At 37.3% G+C, this 18096-nt stretch overlaps 1 protein-coding gene across 5 annotated transcripts in view; it reads right to left on the bottom strand.

Annotated features, from left to right (window-relative positions):
- Nucleotides 1-18096, bottom strand: part of FANCC (FA complementation group C) — a 91624-nt gene that overhangs the window by 35568 nt on the left and 37960 nt on the right. The gene's annotated exons all lie outside the window — the stretch shown is intronic.

The following is an 18096-nucleotide window of genomic DNA, read 5'->3' as shown; positions in this document are numbered from 1 at the left end:
GTCCTGGTTTTACCTAGGATAGAGTTAATTTTCTTCTTAGTAGCAGGTACAGTGATGTGTTTTGGATTTAGTGTGAAAATAATGTTGATAACAAACTGATGCTTTTGCTGCTGCTAAGCAGTGCTTACTCTAAATTAAGAATTCTTCAAGTTTCCCATGCTCTGCCAGTGAGCAGGTGCAGTAGAAGCTGGGAGGGAGCACAGCTGGGACAGCTGACCCAAGCTAGCCACAGGAATATTCCATACCATAGAACATCATGCTCAGAATATAAACTGGGGGGAGTTGGCCAGGGCCTGCCGATTGCTGCTTGGGACTGGCTGGGCATCAGTCAGTGGTGAGCAGCTGGGCCTTACCAGGTGGTGAGCAGCGGTATTGTGCATCACTTGGATTTTTTTCCTTTGGGTTTTATTTCTCCTTTTCATTACAATTGTTATTATTATTACTATTATCATTATTATATATTTTTCAATTATTAAATTGTTTCACCTTTTTTTCTGATTCTCCTCCCCATCCCGCAGGGGGCGGCAGATTGAGAAAGCAGCTGTGTGGTACTTAGCTGCCAGCTGGGGTTGGAATATGACATACACAAATGATGTGGAAGGGGTGTATAATGGCCAGAAACAAAGCCACTTAGCAGGTAAACTGGATAAGACAAACTCAGTAACTGCAAGAAACCAACTTTTCCAGTTAGAACATGGAAAGATAAAAGCAAACCATTCCAAGAGAAAATCTCTAAAGAGAAAAACTGACTGAGAACAACAAGATCATCAAGGTAATTATTTTCTTACGGTATTTGTCCATCCTCTTTAACCTTATACATCATGAACTTGATTATCAAAAATACAGTGTAAATTGGGAATGTCTAATTTCTAACTAAATGGCAGTGAAAACAGTTGGTTTTCATCTCAAGCTTCGAAGTTCACCATGTTTATATTCCAGCAATTCTTAGATCTAAAGGGACCGTACCAGAAAATACTTCACATCTTACTGGAGAACTTGGTTAGAACCAGCCCCAAGACCAAGTATAAAACAATGTTTCTTTATATGTGAGTTTCTCCTTTCACTTTTGAAATCAACTCTTACAGAAAATACTACAGAGAAATCTAGAAGGCTTCAGGAGGTTTTCTCACACAGGTTCTTACAGATATATTCAAAATTAGTAATAGGTTCCATTATTGCATTATGAAACTCCCCCAGAGCATTTCGGAAAAGAAAAAATTATAACATTTTATACAGCTGCAGTGTGGATTCCTCAGATTGGAGAGATCACTAATTTTGACACTAACGACTTCTAAAGAGCCATTTCAAGCCCAACAGAAGGTATTCAAGTACGTGATGGGAAAGCTGTCAATACTAAATGCACTCCTGTATTGATCTCTGTTATGAATCCTAGCCTACTCCAGCGAAGTAGACAATTTGAGGTTTACATAACAGTCAGTTATTTCTGGCAGTAAATTAACTACCACTCACTGTCTAATCCACTAATGCCATATACTGCGAGTCAGAAAAATGGGTGAGTCTGTGGCAGAAGTGCTGCATTCAGAAGGAAAAATAATAAGGTGTCATGATTCTGGAAAATGAAGAGCAGTCGGGTATACTGTGATGTCAGAAATTATTTCTTTCTTTATTTCCCTCACTATTGATGAAGTAAGAAGCAGGAAGGAAACCACCTTGGTTCTAGCAAGAGAATATATCCACCCCCATGGCCTTGGATTAAAATTCTGCAACGTAATCCCTTTCAGCCTGAAACTGAATTAATGAGTTTTCAAAAAGCCCTCAAAATGACCAACTTAGCTGAACAACCTTGCCAGTAGCTTTATTTTATTGATGAAATTTATACTGAGTAACATCCTAACTAAATCAATTTAACATTCAACATTGCAGAGACATTTCTAATATCTCTAACAGACAGATAATCCTAGGAGCATTTGCATGAAGACATAAAATCATTTACTTTATCAACACAGTACTTCATATCTAGCAGGTTTTGTAGCAGAGGCTGCCTGATTTAGCATTTATTCCTCTGATTTATAGACTGACTTCAAGGCTATCCCTAATTAACTCACTCAGGGAAAGTGGAGGGAATGAGAATAGACTTGAAACTAAAGACTTCAAGAATACAAATGAAGAAAACAAGTCACTATGTTCCCTGATTATTGTCCACTCTAAAGAGGACTAAGTAACTGAAAAACATTTCCTACCTTCCTATTTTCCGTCAAGCTCAGCCAACTCTTCTGGTACTCCTCTTTAAGTAATGAAGGCTGATTTCCATGTGCTACAAGGGATTCATTGAGTTAGTTACTCCACGAAGTTCATTTCTCAGAGGGAACAATCTCTTGAAGCACATGCATCTGTGAAAGCCTGCAAATTATTTTCCTGGAACAGAATTTGCCCCTCCACTGAGACAAGCAACACAAGACTGAGAAAATACTATCAACTCAGCTAGTGCCTGCAACTCCAGAAAGGGGTAAAGGTGCTTTAGTCTTCTGATACTGCCTTTACTAAGAAGGGACCCAAAAGCTTTGAAGTCTTTTCCCCCTTCTTTCTGTAATAGTAAATATCTTCCCACTCATTTCAATAGGGAAAAATATAGAAGCCTGAATTAAAGGGACAATTACCTCTTAAATTAGACATCAACACAGAAATAGCACTTGATTTTTATTATAGGGCAACATGACAAGTTTTACACTAGTAACTGTATTTGCATAGCAACTGTCCTGGAATTTATGACACAGTTTAAAAGACATTCCAGGGGAGCCAGATAAATCAATTTGTTTTTGGAAACTTCTCAACACACTTTCTCCAAGTATTTATGATCCTGAATGTCCTGAGAAGCAGATGTGAAAATCAACAGAAGCAATGTATTTTAAAGAGAGGAGATGGGTGGTTTCACTGGGATGAGCCATTCAAACCTGACAATGATTAGGACTTTCCAGTGACACTACTGGGCTCTACTTGCCAACTTGGATGAGTCTGTCAAAGCAACAGGTTGAGCAGGATGGAACAGAAGGATCTATCATTTATCCTAAACCATATTCCTCTTTAGTACATTCTCCTTGAAAACACAGAATGCCACTTTTTTTGAGAAGAGATCATTAATGATGTTTTGCTGAAAATCACGATCTATGTGAATTTGTTAGAATAAGTACAACAAAGACACCCAAGGTTAAATTTCTGAAATCCAGTCAAGTAACAGTTTGTTTCTGACCTTTCCCTCTGCTTTGACAAGAACCAGATTTCCTCAGGTCTGCTAAGAAAAAGCAGGTATAATAAGGAAAACTAAATCTTATTCAGAAAAAAACATTAGAAATAAGTGCTATTTCCTCTTTGCATTTTATCAGATTTTGGAATGAGTATTTCTTATATGGCAATGATTTCAAGAGTCTGTACATCAATTTTGTTCTTAGGTGTTCCCTGTACAGTCAGATGACCCATTGCTTTCAACACAGCTCTAGAAGAAAAGAGATCAAATTCTATTTCCAACCTGGCTTTAAAAATACTTCAAAACATTAATGATAAATTAGATAACATGATTTCCAACCATTATTGAAAGAATAAAATTGTTACACAATAGGTAGTATTTCTTTCTTTAAATAGGTAGGATTCTAACATACGAAAATACTTGCTAAATTATTTAGAGTCCTCAGGAAGCAAGGTATACACATTGCCCAGATTTGTTTGAATGTAAATTAATGTTTGTTTGCTAGCTTTCAGCAGCTCATTCCAAGCCAAATTCCTGCGGATATATTGTAGCAATACTTTCTTTAAAATCAAGCTCACAGGCTTAGGAGTTTGATGAAAACTCATCAACAATAAAGCACAAACAGGTCTGGTATTTTTAGAACTTTTTTACTATAAAACAACCAGCTCTGGAGAAACGTGGTGGCTAAGTCTGTAAATGACAAGGTGGCATACTTGTTCAGAGACTATCTCAACACCATCGGTTTATGAAACCAATTCTGTGAGTAGGATGCTGACATAACACAATTCATATTATTTCCACACATTTATCCATTCGTAACAAAGTCTGTGACTTTTAATTTTGCTGACAAGACCTCTTACTCACTTGCTCCTTAGTTTCAGGAAAAGATAGAAAATTATTTTCCACTAACCAAAACCAAAATGTAAAAGAAAATAAGGTAGCAAAACACTATACAGATTTTAAGCATAATGTAGCTTCAAAGTACTGTTTTACTCTACACAATTTTGTTTTCTCGATATTTTTTAAAAATCTCAGTGTGTAAATTAGGCAAAATTACATGGCATATACTTGTTAACAACTTAATTATTTTTAGTATGTCAGAGGGTATTTTATAGGATAGAAAAAAAATCTAACTACTTACTATCAATAATCTAATCAAAATCTACAATTCCTGCTTTAAAATTAAAACTGGTTAAAGCACATTTCAAACAGGCTAAACATTATACTATGCATACACATGTATTTTGATGATTAGCTAGTCAACACAATCTTCCACTTTACCAAATGTAGTATTCCAGTAACCACTCAGAGATATTGCACAAAGAAATCACTTCAGTTTCAAATCAACTTTAAGAAAGCTTAGAATAATCTTCAGTAATTTACTGAATCGGGGCCAAAGTGCCTAAGTTTATGGTGGGTAGGGGTTTTCTTCCTACATTTTTTTCTGACCTTTACTGTCAGGAAGTTTTTTTTTTGTTTCAGCAGAGTCTATGAATACATGCATGTATGGGATGGTTTTCATTAGCTAAATTCTATACCAGCACACTAAATAAAATTGTCAGCCACAAGTATATGTTTAGGATTTATTGGAGCTTCTTATTTTTCTCCTTATTCACTTGGAATGACAATCTGACATGTGCCCATATCTAAACCTCCACTGATAACCACGAAAGACTAGTTGATTGTAAACAAATTATTTTGCTAAACATTCCTACAGAGACAACGGTCTTGCCATTTAAGCATGTGATCAAGCTACACAAAATCTACAGATAAATGACTAGACTGAGTTAAAAGGCTTTCAAGTTAAAAAAGATATCCAGGAATAATATTGTTCTTTCACAAAATTAACATTGATAGATGTACAAACTTCATTGGTTTTCACACATTCCCAGACAGGAAAACAAGTTCTATCAACATCCCCACGTTATATCTGATGCAACAGAGCCCTTCACCCTGTTCTGTCCTTGAAGCATGTAAGCATGTAAGGCTCTCCCTCAGTCAGTGTTTGCAGTGCTCTCACATCAGGCCAATTTCCTTCACTTTGCTTCAACATCCTATCTGCAATTTGCTTTTTAAAAGAACTAATAATGGCAAAAAAACCCACAAAAGGACCATGAAAACCTACTAGAAAAACTTAACTGAAAAAAACCTCAAAAGCCCATTCAGACAGATATGCTTTTTCTTCAGATATTAATGTATGCTATGAATTGTGTCCATCCTGATCATGCATGTAGCTTACTAAAATGTTTAGGTTCATATTCTACCTGTTTCTTAAAATGGAAGAAACCTGTTACATATTTCCATACAATTCAAAATCAACCTGATCCTAATTTCCAAATGATATGCAGAAAATAAAATTATGGGAAGAGGGGCAGGGGGAAGCTGCACTGTTGTTTCCTCATCTATTCAGGCTCAGTTAACTTTTGTGAAACTACTATAGGAAAAACAGGTTCCACTACTACTGTGGCTAAGACCACACAACTTTTTAATGGATGAGTTCCAAAGCCTAAGCTCCATCTGCAAATCACTAACAAAACCCTTGGAAATCATAAGAAAGAAGCTAAAGAATTGTGGGGCTGCCAAGCTTTGAGTCTACTCTTGGCCTCAGACAGGAAAAGCAGTTTCAAATCTCCTTCTCTTTTCTTTCTCTTTCAGAAACACCCACCTAGAAAGTGCTATTACTCTTCATATTAAAAAAGGGGAGACTTTTGCTGCTGAAATAAAACACACATTTACACTAACTTATAAAAGGAAATTCAATAGCTTTACCAGAGTCAACCGTAAATCTTTTATTTTAAAGCCCTCTGGTTCAACTAGCCAGAGATTTAGAATTAATTTCCCTCTTCCCTCCACAATTTTCAAAAGCTAAAATGCAAACTTCCACACAGAATTCCTTAAATCCACAAAAAAAAAAAAATTACGTGGAAAAAAGAGATGAATAAGTTTAGAAAGAGTGGATGTATCATAAAATTGTTTCCCTTTTAGTTTAAATCTGTAAGCTCAGTAATTTCTAGAACAAAGATAATCCCAAACTCAGGCTTTTTTTCAATAAACGTATGTGCCCAATGTCAGATTTTTATACTTCCAATAGGTACACATTGCAAATACCCAAAGATCACCTAACCTAGGATGATATTCAGCAGAAATTATTTTTAATCACTTGGGTTTGGACTTCATAAGTATCAAGCTGTTAAAAGTTTAAGGGGAGAAAAATGTTCACTGAACTTTTTAGCAAAAAAGCATAAAATATGCCTTTAATGGTGATGCAACAATTGCTGGTCACTAATTACATTAGGTTGAACAAAAGTATCCAGTGCCAGTAGAATTTATTCAAATAGAGACCGCTTTTTCTTTGTCAGTAACAAATCATTATTCTTTACTAGAGCCACCTGGCACCACTAAAGTGCTCTGAAAAATGTCAGCTGGCTAGCAAATCATGACACTTGCTGTTAAAGCTCAAGCAGCCTTACAGGAAAGCAGAATCTTTAGTTTCTCATTTTGCTCTTTAAGATGTTTAGCTTTTATTTATTTTGGCCCAGAAGCCAAGAAATTATTTATATTCGCGTTAGCTTGACATTGTTAAAGAACTGCTAATTTGAAAAACAAGATGACAGCTCTGTTTTCCCCCACCCCATTCGTATCATCATACTGGTTTTAACCAGAAGAATAGGATAATACTTGCAAATTTGCAAACACTGCAAATTCTCTAACATCCTACCAATGCAGTTATATATGGGTGACTACAGAATCTCCAAACCAGCTTAGAAAGTCAATTCACAAAGGGGTTAGTGAGAAAGCTAACTAACAATGTAGATGTCTAATCTTCAGCAGGTTAGAAATGACCAAGAACTCCCTCTAGTTGACTCTCCAGAAACTGGAAGAAGAACAAAACAAGTACTGTCAGTGAACTCAGTAAAACTTCGGGATAATAAGCATCAGAAATTGATTATGTGCTGTGTATTAAAATCCAACTTCATTCTTAGCTGTTCTTTCACTACGTTAAAAAGAGCCAGCCCCCAATCTCTTCTTGTATATCTTAATAACTTCAATCAGCCTCCTGTCCTTTACAAATTATATTGTTTTAGAACATACTCTGCTAGAATTCTTCAGTATATAATACCACTGTATCAACTACTTACTCCTCTTTGATTCATCAGTCCAATTTTCAAAGTCAAAGAAAATTGAAAATATTCCAATTTTCAATGCAATCTTCCCCCTCCTCTAGAAGTGACCCACTCTAACTATACCTATGAACCTTGCTTTTTAACCTGCTAGAGGCAGAACTGTGTATTAGCAAGTTTAAGAGGCAGGTATGTCAAATCTTAAGCAAGTATGGCTGGAAGAAGTGGGTTTCCCTAAGTGTGTCCCCTGCACAGTCACACATACTTCAACAGAAATCACTCAGTCTCTGGCCCATGTATTTTGTGTATGCACAGGACATGCATGCCAGGGGCTGGAATAAAGAGGGCAGTCACTCTGAGGAACCCATTTTCCCTTCCAGATTGGTGCCCAGGACAAAACAAATCACACAAAGGACTGAGAAAAGTGCCTTTATCACTCTTTACTCCCTCGGGACACATTGCAAAGCAAGCAGACCTCAAGGTCCCTCATCGCGTTAGGAGTTCATGAAGTCATTGGGCTTTAGTTCACGCTCTCAGATCTTAAAAGTATGCATATATCTCATTTAACAGTCTTTTGCTTTCTGTATTGCTTCAAAGGCAAATTGACTCAACTATGCGTTATCCAGTGAAAGTTGTTTCATTCAAGCTCATTTACATACTTAATTCTACATACACTTAAACACAATGTAAAAACTCATTCATCAAAATGTATCTTGTCATGCCCATATACTTATATAATAGAATTACAGTATCTGTCCTCAACTGCAGCTGATTTACATACTCCAAAAAGGCCTGTAGATGCTGTGTAAGTATTTGCATGACACCAAGTTCAACCATTTAGATCCACCTCATGAAACTCAAGATCCCAGATAAGTGTATGTCTAACATTAAGGAGGTGAAATCAGCTTTCAAAACAGTAAACTGGCTGCCAGGTTAATAAAAGGAAAAAGAAAAAAAAAAGTTGTTCTTCATTTCGGTTGGAGTAAAACATTTTACAGAAACAGTAAAATAACACTGAGCATGGAAGCCAAAAAAAAAAGGGGGGGGAGCATAAAACAACAAAAAAGAATAAACATTATACAGCACTTAATGTAAGTGCAGAGGTTACTTCTTACTGCCAAAAAAGAACAAAACATTCAGGCTGTAAAGTAACAAATATTTTAACAAAACCCCCCAAACACCCAACCCCCAACTTTTTGAAAAGTCTCTATATATCGCATTATATACTATTTACTTCAAGCAGAACTGATTTGGTAGGAAGCATGACCTGTATGTTTATGACTGACAGAAGCAAGCAGCCAAAAGGAGGGGTGAAGGGAAGCTATACTTTCTCAAAATTAAAACCCCCTAAAAGTCTGTGGAATGCTGTTTACTTCAACTCTGTTTTACAACCACTGCTGCACATAGAAGGGATTGACTGAAATGTCTGCAGCCTGTGGCCACCCACACTATGGGAAGCACTATGATTAAAGAAAGTGCTATGTTCTTGTATCTGCCAGCAAAGTCTGCTTCATGCTGTAATTATTATACTTGCAGTCTTCTTATAATCTATTGCATCTGTTGCGGGAAGTCCCCTTACATTGTCCAACAAGAAAAGCATTGAACATGAATAGCAAGTTATTTTTAATGTGCACAAATGGCTCGACAACTGGATACTTTAAATACTTCTCTTTTAAGTTTATGAAAACATTTTGTCTTATAGTACAGCCAGAGCCACAGAAAGCAGATCTACCACTGAAACATTCACTTTAACCTACTTACCAAAAGATACAGCCTGAAACAACACCCTTTCTCCCCACATCTTTATAATGAGCTAAATTGTTGCTTTAGATCTTTAAAGCACAAAAATGATGTGAATTGTGGATTAGACATGTATCTAAAGAGCACTAAAATGTTATGATTCTGTCGCTACTTCAAGTGATTACACACATTGAACATTTCTGATGACCCTATGATTTAAACACATTATAACTTCTCCCTTTCTCTTTAAGAATGTTTAATATTCATAGCAACAGTAAATATGAAAACAATAAAATAAGCCCTAAGCATCAAAGTAAGTAGCAGTTCTCTCTGCAAAAAATTTTATTTCGAATTCTGATCTCTGCAGTAAGTAGTAAAAAAGTTCAAAACTTATATTCCATGCATTCTCTTGATATTGTCTGGGGCTCTATCACACAAAAATAAACAGTACAATGCTGTTGTTGGAAGTGCAACACATAGCTGTTATTGCACTCTTCCCTACCAAATTTATGAGACAGTCTGTACCATTTCAACAATTTTGCCAGCAGTTAGCTGCAGAGATGCTCTTGTAAAAAGCACAGATTGTCTGCTGGCTATAAATATGAACTGTTACAGTAACCAGTGTGCGACTGGCTAGCAAAGGAGGGAAGAAGGATGTACAAAAAGCAACGCTGAATGAAAAAGTCCAGGACCGGGTAAAAGCCCATTCATCCCCACCCACTCCACACCACTTCCTGAGGAACTGTCTTTAGACCCTCTTTGACATAAACCCTTGATTCGAGGCAAGGGTAAATTCCATATATAGAGACTGAGGAAAAGTGCCACAAAGACTCCTGAAGGACTAGGGGAAATCACAGAAAAATTAATAGCGAAAGCACAAACAAGATAAATACTTCAATCGCCATCAGATGTCTTCCATCTGAAGAAATACGCTATGGCCTTTATGGTGATCAAAGTTCAGGATGATCATCTGCACAGGTAGAGGAGGAATGACAACTCCTCTTTTCCAAACATACCAAAAAAGCCGTAAGACCCCTAAAACCACAACAGTGAGTCTCAGAAAGTGACTAAGTAACTTTGAACTACTTTGGCCTCCAGGAGACTTAACATTTTCCATTTCTCTTTTGGACACAAGCCCCCTGGAACACAGACCTCTCTTTTCCCACAACTGCTAGGGAAAACCAGAACCCCTGCTCCACTCCTCCCCTTCCCTCTTAAACTGGCATTCCCTTCTGATTATTTTGTGTTTTACCTGTGGTAAAATATTATAGTGATATCACCACAAAGGTAAGAAATAGTCTAAACAAACTAGTTATTAATCTCAGCCTGAATATTACTATGACTAGTGTTGTCCCCTTAGAATGAGCAGACAAGAAAGTTACAAATACAGTGCTGTATTTGTAATAAAACCATGCTAAACCCTATGCTCTAGGACACTGATTCTTTCTCCTCTAACTTGCTTGATAATAAGTAGCAGGTGAAGTATGTTCATCATTTTAACTCAAATATCTCAGTTCAGCTCTTAATCTCTCCCTTTGAAAACTGTCTAGATAAGAAGGAAGAAACGTGTTTCTCAGGATAACCTCTAGCAATTCATAAGCCTTTTAACAGACAAATTACACATATATGTCATTAATATACTATTCTTATCTCATAGAGATCTCATTCGTTGTAAATCCAACATTATTCTAATACTTTTCTGCATCAAATGGTCTTGGGGCACATTTGCCCCTGTTGAATGACAAATGACAAATGATTTAGGCTCCTCCTAACTTAATAAAGCAGACTAAAGAACAGATCATGAGGCTGACTAAAATTTGTGTGCTAAATATTTTCTTTGTGTTACCTTAAATTCCCATCTTCTAGAAAAATGTGACCTTCTATAGAGACAAGAGAATATTTAAAAAAAAAAAAAGCTTTTTACATTCTATTTGGATTATTCTTAACGTATCATGTTCTTTCCTAACAACACCTGTCTCAGTTTGCATATAAATAAAAATAGTAGGTAGCAAGTTTAATTAAAAGGTGTCAAGCATATTTGCCACAAAATCCAATCAACACTCTTCACCTAAGAACAGACCATAATTCCAATGTACTACCTACATCTTCAGGCAGAAATTAATGCATCAGTATTAAAGTTGGTAATTTTAGAGAGATTGAAGAGACGGAACACTGTCTCCTTAAATAACAATTACCCAATTATATTAAACCAAGCTTATAAGCAACAATACTAAAAACAAGCCAAAAAATGTTCTTTTATGATGGTTACATGGTCCATATCTGTTATTCCTTTTCTTCTAAAAAAATGCAGAATGCAGTGCAGGATGGTACTGTTCCAGGGAGCCTCCAAGATGACCTGTTGATTGGTGAAGGTACGAACAGAACTTCAAGTACTCATCCCACTTTCACATAGCAAGTTGCCTTGACGGAAGAGAATAAACCTCCTGAGATACCCACCGATAGGAGGAAGATTCACAAAAACCACTGGTGCTAAGAAAAGACAAACATCTGATCACAGGCATGAGGTATTGTGAAGCACTGGTACGCAAAGCAAGAGAATGTTCAATAGGGAATTGGACATTAGACTTTGAAATTCTGTCTATGTGGCAGAAAAAAACTGCTCCATTACAAAATATATTGTAATATTTTACCTCTCTTTTATTTATTGCAGAAGCCTGTAATGGCTACAAATTACCCACTAATCAGATCAGATCAAGTAATCTAGAGTCCCTGTGTGCAGACCTCTCCCCAGTTAGACCAAGAATGCTTGGATGAAGAACATTCTCTGGGGTTTCACCTCTGAGGGATTTGGAAAGTGTCTGGAGGGCAGATAAAGCACTTCACAGTCATGCACTCTCCACACCACAAGATGTTCCTTTCATCTACCAGAATACTTCCAGCTCCAGCAAACTTCCAGCATCAGTTTATTCTCCGTGTCTAACAAATGCACTCACCTTTGTGTTTCAGACACTGTACCAACAAACTTTCCTTTGGCCATCTGGGGGAAACACACTGAGAACCCTGAGCACAAGTAATTCACACATAATCATGTCCCACTTCCCCAGTAAAAGTCCTTTCTATCACCACCTACAGAGCTGTTCTCACAGAACACAGATTGTCCAGTTACTTCTTGTATACAAGCAGCAAATAAACATACAGGAAAACTAGCCTAACTGCTGACCCCCAGAGCAGCCCTCATAGCTCTGTGCTTGCATCGGTAGCTAGAAAGGTGGTGACAACACACCAGTGTTTTTGCTACTGCTGAGCAGCACTAGCACAGCATCAAGGCTGCCTCTCCAACCTTCCTTCCAAGCAGGCTGGGGGTGGGCAAGATCTTGGGATGGGAGGGACATAGCCAGGACAGCTGGCCCAAAGTGAAGAGTGGGATATTCCATACCATATGATGCCTGCTCAGATATAAAAGCTAAGAGAAAGAGGGGTGCATTGATTATTTATGATGTTTGTCTTCCAGAGCAACTGTTCCACATACTGAAGCCCTGACTCCCATGCACCTTGCTGCTCTGAAGCCTGACCCATGGCCATGACTTCCCATCTTGACCTTGGACCTGCCTCATCATCACTGAGAACCTGGTCTGGCTATCATGGACTCATGGACAACCCTGGTGATTGTCACTGGAGTTGCTCTGGTCTTCTTGTGCAACTTGTGCCACTTGTGTGCAAAGCCACAGCCACACCTGCCTCCTTGATACCTGCGGATCCTGGCTCACCTTCCCCTGTGGAGCAGCCTACCCTTGGTGCTCCCACACACCAACTGCATCAGTGTCCATTTGTCTACACTCAGCTTCCTCTGTCATGTAATAGTCACAATGCTCAATTCACAAGGTGCCACTAACAAGTCTTTTCAATTAGCCTGTGTCTTGAATGCTCTCAGGTCTCCCACAGATTAGAATAGTTGATCTGCACCTAAGTTTTGCTTCACTGACACTCTTCCAAATGCTTACTCGATTTTCCAGTAAACACCAATTCTATTCGTCTGAATTTACTTTTGCAAATGCTGGTTTTAGAGGTGAAAAGTGTTTGATCACTAAATTTATCCTCAGACCTTTTTCCTGAATAGCTACAATTGGTTTATTATCATTTCAGCTGAAGGTCAGCTTCAGCTGAACCCCAAACATTTTACTGCATGAACTCAGGCCAGTGAAGGAGTTACAGTTCTTACTCTTCTTTTGTTAGGCCCATGATACAAACAGCAGCATTTTCCTATTTTAACTGATATGACTGCAGTGATATAATCTCTGGGGTTTTGCATATAAATAAGGATTTTTTTCTTAAATTAGTCCCTTCTGTTTCTCAAACTTTCACAAACTGCAAAGAATGCTTACTAAACAGTTTCGCACATCAATACACTTGTAAGGATGGTTCAGGCAGCTTGATTAAGTACATAAAACTGCACTCTGAAGATTTTTATACAGCCCATCCACATACATGATACTCTTCCTCTTGGTACAGTCTGTCTCTCTATACACTTCTCCACAGGTATGTTACATCTGTGCAAAGGCATTTTTGCTTGTTTCATTTAACTCAGTTCTGCTTCTTTAAAAAACAGCTTGGAGCTTTTCTGACTGTATTATTTTATTGTTGGGTTTGGGAATTATTATTTTTTCTTCCAGACTCATAGAATTTCTTGCCTTTTACAAACATATTGCTGCATTCTGGTGACACAAGCTGACTGCTGTACGCCACCCAAATGACAGCCAAAGAAACAAAAGCAGTTTTCCTTATGGAGAGGGCTGAACTTCAAAATGTTTGCTCCGCTATATTTTAAGAGCAACCTTGATGTTACACCAATCTGAATATCTGGCACCAATCAGAATGCCTCTCCTTGTTGTGTCATTATCAGATATTGCCTTTTTAGTTTGGGTTGGTTTTGTACACAGCCAACAAATGTACCACTCAGGTGTTCTCCAGAACAGTCAGCATTCAGGAGACACTCACTGAATATTAGGCGTCTTCAGCTTTATACTTCACTGAAGAGTATTACTCCTCTGAATTGGGAGTTTTTTTGTTTGGGTTTGGGTCAGGGGGGGTTGTTGTTGTTTGGTTTGTTGGGTTTTTTGGGTTTTTTTGTCCACTGCCCCAGTTCCTGGCAAAACTTATGAAGCTCCACCAAGAATTTTTAGATCTGCATAACCTTTCAACCCATCTTCCCCACTTCAGGTCCCAGCTACCCCCCGCCTGCCAGATTTGATTTGCCAGCTGGCTCTGATAAAATGAGCGCTCCATGTCCCCAAGCTCTTTTGTTTGCTTTTGATAAAACTCTGATTTTGAATTGCTGCTTAACAAATACAAGGCATCAGAAGTTAGGTCTATACCTGCTAGCATGTGACTCACCACTTGTTCCAAATCCTCATTACACTGTGATCTCTCACCTGTGAGTAGCCCTTAAGTTTGTAAAACTGTTTTTTTTCAGTCTTATTTACAAACTGTTTTAAAGAACTTACTATTATCACTTTCTTTATGCATTCTCTAAAATGTCATTTTTATGTTGCATTTTACACAACATGTGCGTGTATAGCTTTCACATACATGCCTGAAATAACAATTCACCCAGCTTCCACTGGTTGAATTAAATGAAAACTGTTTTAAAACACCAATTAATTTATCTCAAATAATTACAAAGAGGAAAGCTGCCCTCTGACTTTTCTGGGGTTTATTACCACTGCCTTTGACAAAATGGCATATCTGAATCTTCTGAATGTCCTTTCAGCTATACAGGGGGCAGGGTGTTGCCATTTAACCTGTTCTATCTGCAATCAGAATAGGTTTTTGATTTTTGTTAGTATACATAAATGAAAAACCATTCTAGAATAAAGTGCCCTTCAGATGCCTGTTTCATTATGCTTCTGAGATCTAGTTTAAGAGCATGCATATGCACTGTGTATCAAGAGAGGTGGGACTAGGTGAGCAAAACACAATTTTACAGTCACTGCCTTTATTACATATTTAAACTTCCTTGTACGACATGGGGGACTGAGAACTACTCAGAAGCTAGGGTGGTGCAATCTTCTGATCCTTTATTATTTAAATAAAAAATGGGAAAACCGTCAGTTTTACTGTTGTGACAATTACATTCACTCAGGTATGTTTGCTGCTCTTTAGTCAATTTTGTTATTAAACAGACAGGTCAAGCTTAAAACAAAAAACCCTGTATATTTAGCTTCACAGATAAAAAATAAAACTATGTAAACAGAATTTTAAACACAGAATTGAGAAGCAGTATCTTTCATATTTTCCTCTTGTATCAGGGAAACATTTTTAAATCAGCTTTTCCTATTGGGAAAAAGTTAACACACTTCCTCATTATTCCTTGATTCACAGGCCAAACATAGCATGTAATCGTGATGGCTTTTCAACTTATAAATGCCACCAAAACCTGAATTTTCCATCCTGTCCACAGGGTATGAGCCTATGTGGGATTTAAAACTGGATTAAAATCTTCATGAATTATAAGAACATTAAAAATTGCATTGCATAACAATAACATTTCTAAAATTGCATTAAGTTCCAAGTGCTTCAATGCTCTGACTAATCATGAATTATAAGAATAATCTAAATACCTCCAAACATAAACAAAACAGTATCACAAAAGGGATCACTAGCCTGTAATTATCCAGAATCTCTTGTGTGTTCACAAAAGCCTCCAGGCAACCGCTAGCAGCTAGATATGTGGTAGACCTTTTGTTTGTTTCCATTTCTTATGGGACATATTTATTTAATAATTGCACTTAGTTTTAACTAAGAATGGGAAACTTTTGTTAACATCGAATAGCTTAAGTGAAAGTGTAATGCACAACAGCTAATTCCCAGTTTTTATTTCTCAATAACAGCTGCAGTGAATGGCGTGTTCATGCTTACTCTGTTACAGCATTATTTTACACCACTATTTTATATAATATAATAACATTTATTAACTTTATATTTTATTTTGGTTGCAGAAGTCAAATTCAGCTTTGTCCTTCCTTAGAGGAAGCACTCACCTTTATTTGTCATCCTTGCAACAAATTTGACAAATTAAAGACCAACTACGACATAATACGGCCTTCTTGTAATAAAGCACATCCAGATGGAGCCAGGGAAAAGCCACAGCATTATTACCATTACTTAATGCTTAACAACATCTAAATTACCCTACTCTTTAAAAACGGTGTATGGGAGTACATGTTTCTGTGTGCACGCGTTTGCATGAGGTACACGCTGGCAATGACTTAATATAGGGAGTGCCATCTACTGGTAATTATTGGTGATGTATGTTCTCGCAGCTTTCTACACTTGCACTGCAATTACTCTTAACAAATTACTAAAACCAAAAGAACAGACGCTTTGCTGTACCTGACAATGTGCAGGAAGTCTCATGCCTACACCAAATAAAACTTTTGAAACCAGCAGCACTGAAAAAGGTGACAGAATAAATTAAAATATGGGAGCAGCAAACCAAGTAATATGATGACACACATAGTAAAAACATTCCGGAATAGATAGACAACTGGACCTTAAAAGTACAGTGCATGACCATACCTAAGTGTGTCACCATGAAACCGTGTAATAAAGGTCATCTAGGGAAAAACAGAGGAGGGGAAATACAAAACCCCTGTGCTGTTCAGAATACTATTTGTCATTATATAACAGCGAGGGATGCAGGTGGCTGGAGGAAAGGAGTTGTTTCTTTTTTATACTTTTTTCTAAGCCTATTTGCATGATGAGTCGTTCATTGTAACCACTTCAGAACCAAGAATGTTTTCTAAACGCTTCATGTACAGTGTTTAATAACAACATACCTTCAGATACAAAGCCCCTAAGTACTAAAAAACCCCATCAATATGAAGAATTAGTCATTATCATAATAACAAGTGAAAACACAGGGAGAATTATTCCACATCTCTGGAATAATTATGGGCAAGAAAAGACAAAAATCAGTTCAACTGCATGCACTGCAGATACAGGAAAGAAGATAATCAAACTAATTTTCCTGTTAGTTAGCATCCTGAATTGTTGCCAAAAGTTTCAGGAAACTTAATGCAGAATTCTCACTAGTTCAAGCATCATTAGGCAGCTAAAGACTCAAAATAATGCCATGCTATCTGGGCAGTAGTGAAGCTGGCTTCTAATCTAGAGACCACTATTAAAAGAAAATGTTCACCTTCCCTTAGAAGAATATGTATTAGAATGCTGTGAAATAGAAAGTTGTGTACATATTAATACAAAACAAACACACATGTACCTGTATGTAGTATGAAGAATGCCATCTACTGGAATGTAAGAATATACACCACTGTTGGTAAGTTAGTACTAACAGCTATCATAATAAGCAACAAAGCTGTCATTACTATGTACTGTGAATAGCAACAAATACATGTACGCCATATCCCCTGCAAAACAAATTTCTTCCCATAAAACAGGCACAGAAAGAAAATACAATTTTCTTATTCTAAGGTCTCAAGACCTTATTGCAGTCTTTCCATACTTAAAAGGGACTTCTAAGAAAGATGGGGACAGACTGTTTATAAAGGCTTGTAGTGACAGGACAAGGGACAACTGTTTTAAACTGAAAGAGGGTAGACTCAGACTAAATACAAGGAAGAAATTTTTTACAATGAGGACGGTGAAACACTGGAACAGGTTGCCCAGAGAGGTGGTAGATGCCCCATCCCTGGAAACATTCAAGGTCAAGTTGGACAGGGCTCTTAGCAACCTGGTCTAGTGGAAGATGTCCCTGCTCGTTGCAGGGGAGTTGGACTAGACAATCTTTAAAGGTCCCCTCCAACCCAAACCATTCTATGATTCTATAATTAGAATTATAGCATCTACCTCCCTTTTTCATGTTCTATTTCACAAAAAAAGCTATTTTGGATACTTGAGAATCCCTGTATTTCTCGAAGATAATCTAGTCTCTCTCAGTTGCTTCATGATTTACTGTGATGCCTCACTATTCTTGTTGTGACAGAAATATTGAAAATGCCTCAGTAACTCATTCCAAATAGAAGCCAAAATACATGAAAACACACACACACACGT

This window comes from Falco rusticolus, chromosome Z (assembly GCF_015220075.1).
Source record: "Falco rusticolus isolate bFalRus1 chromosome Z, bFalRus1.pri, whole genome shotgun sequence".
Classification (NCBI taxonomy): Eukaryota; Metazoa; Chordata; class Aves; order Falconiformes; family Falconidae; genus Falco; species Falco rusticolus.
Note: the sequence above shows the minus strand (reverse complement) of the source record. Positions and strands in the feature narration are given on the sequence as shown.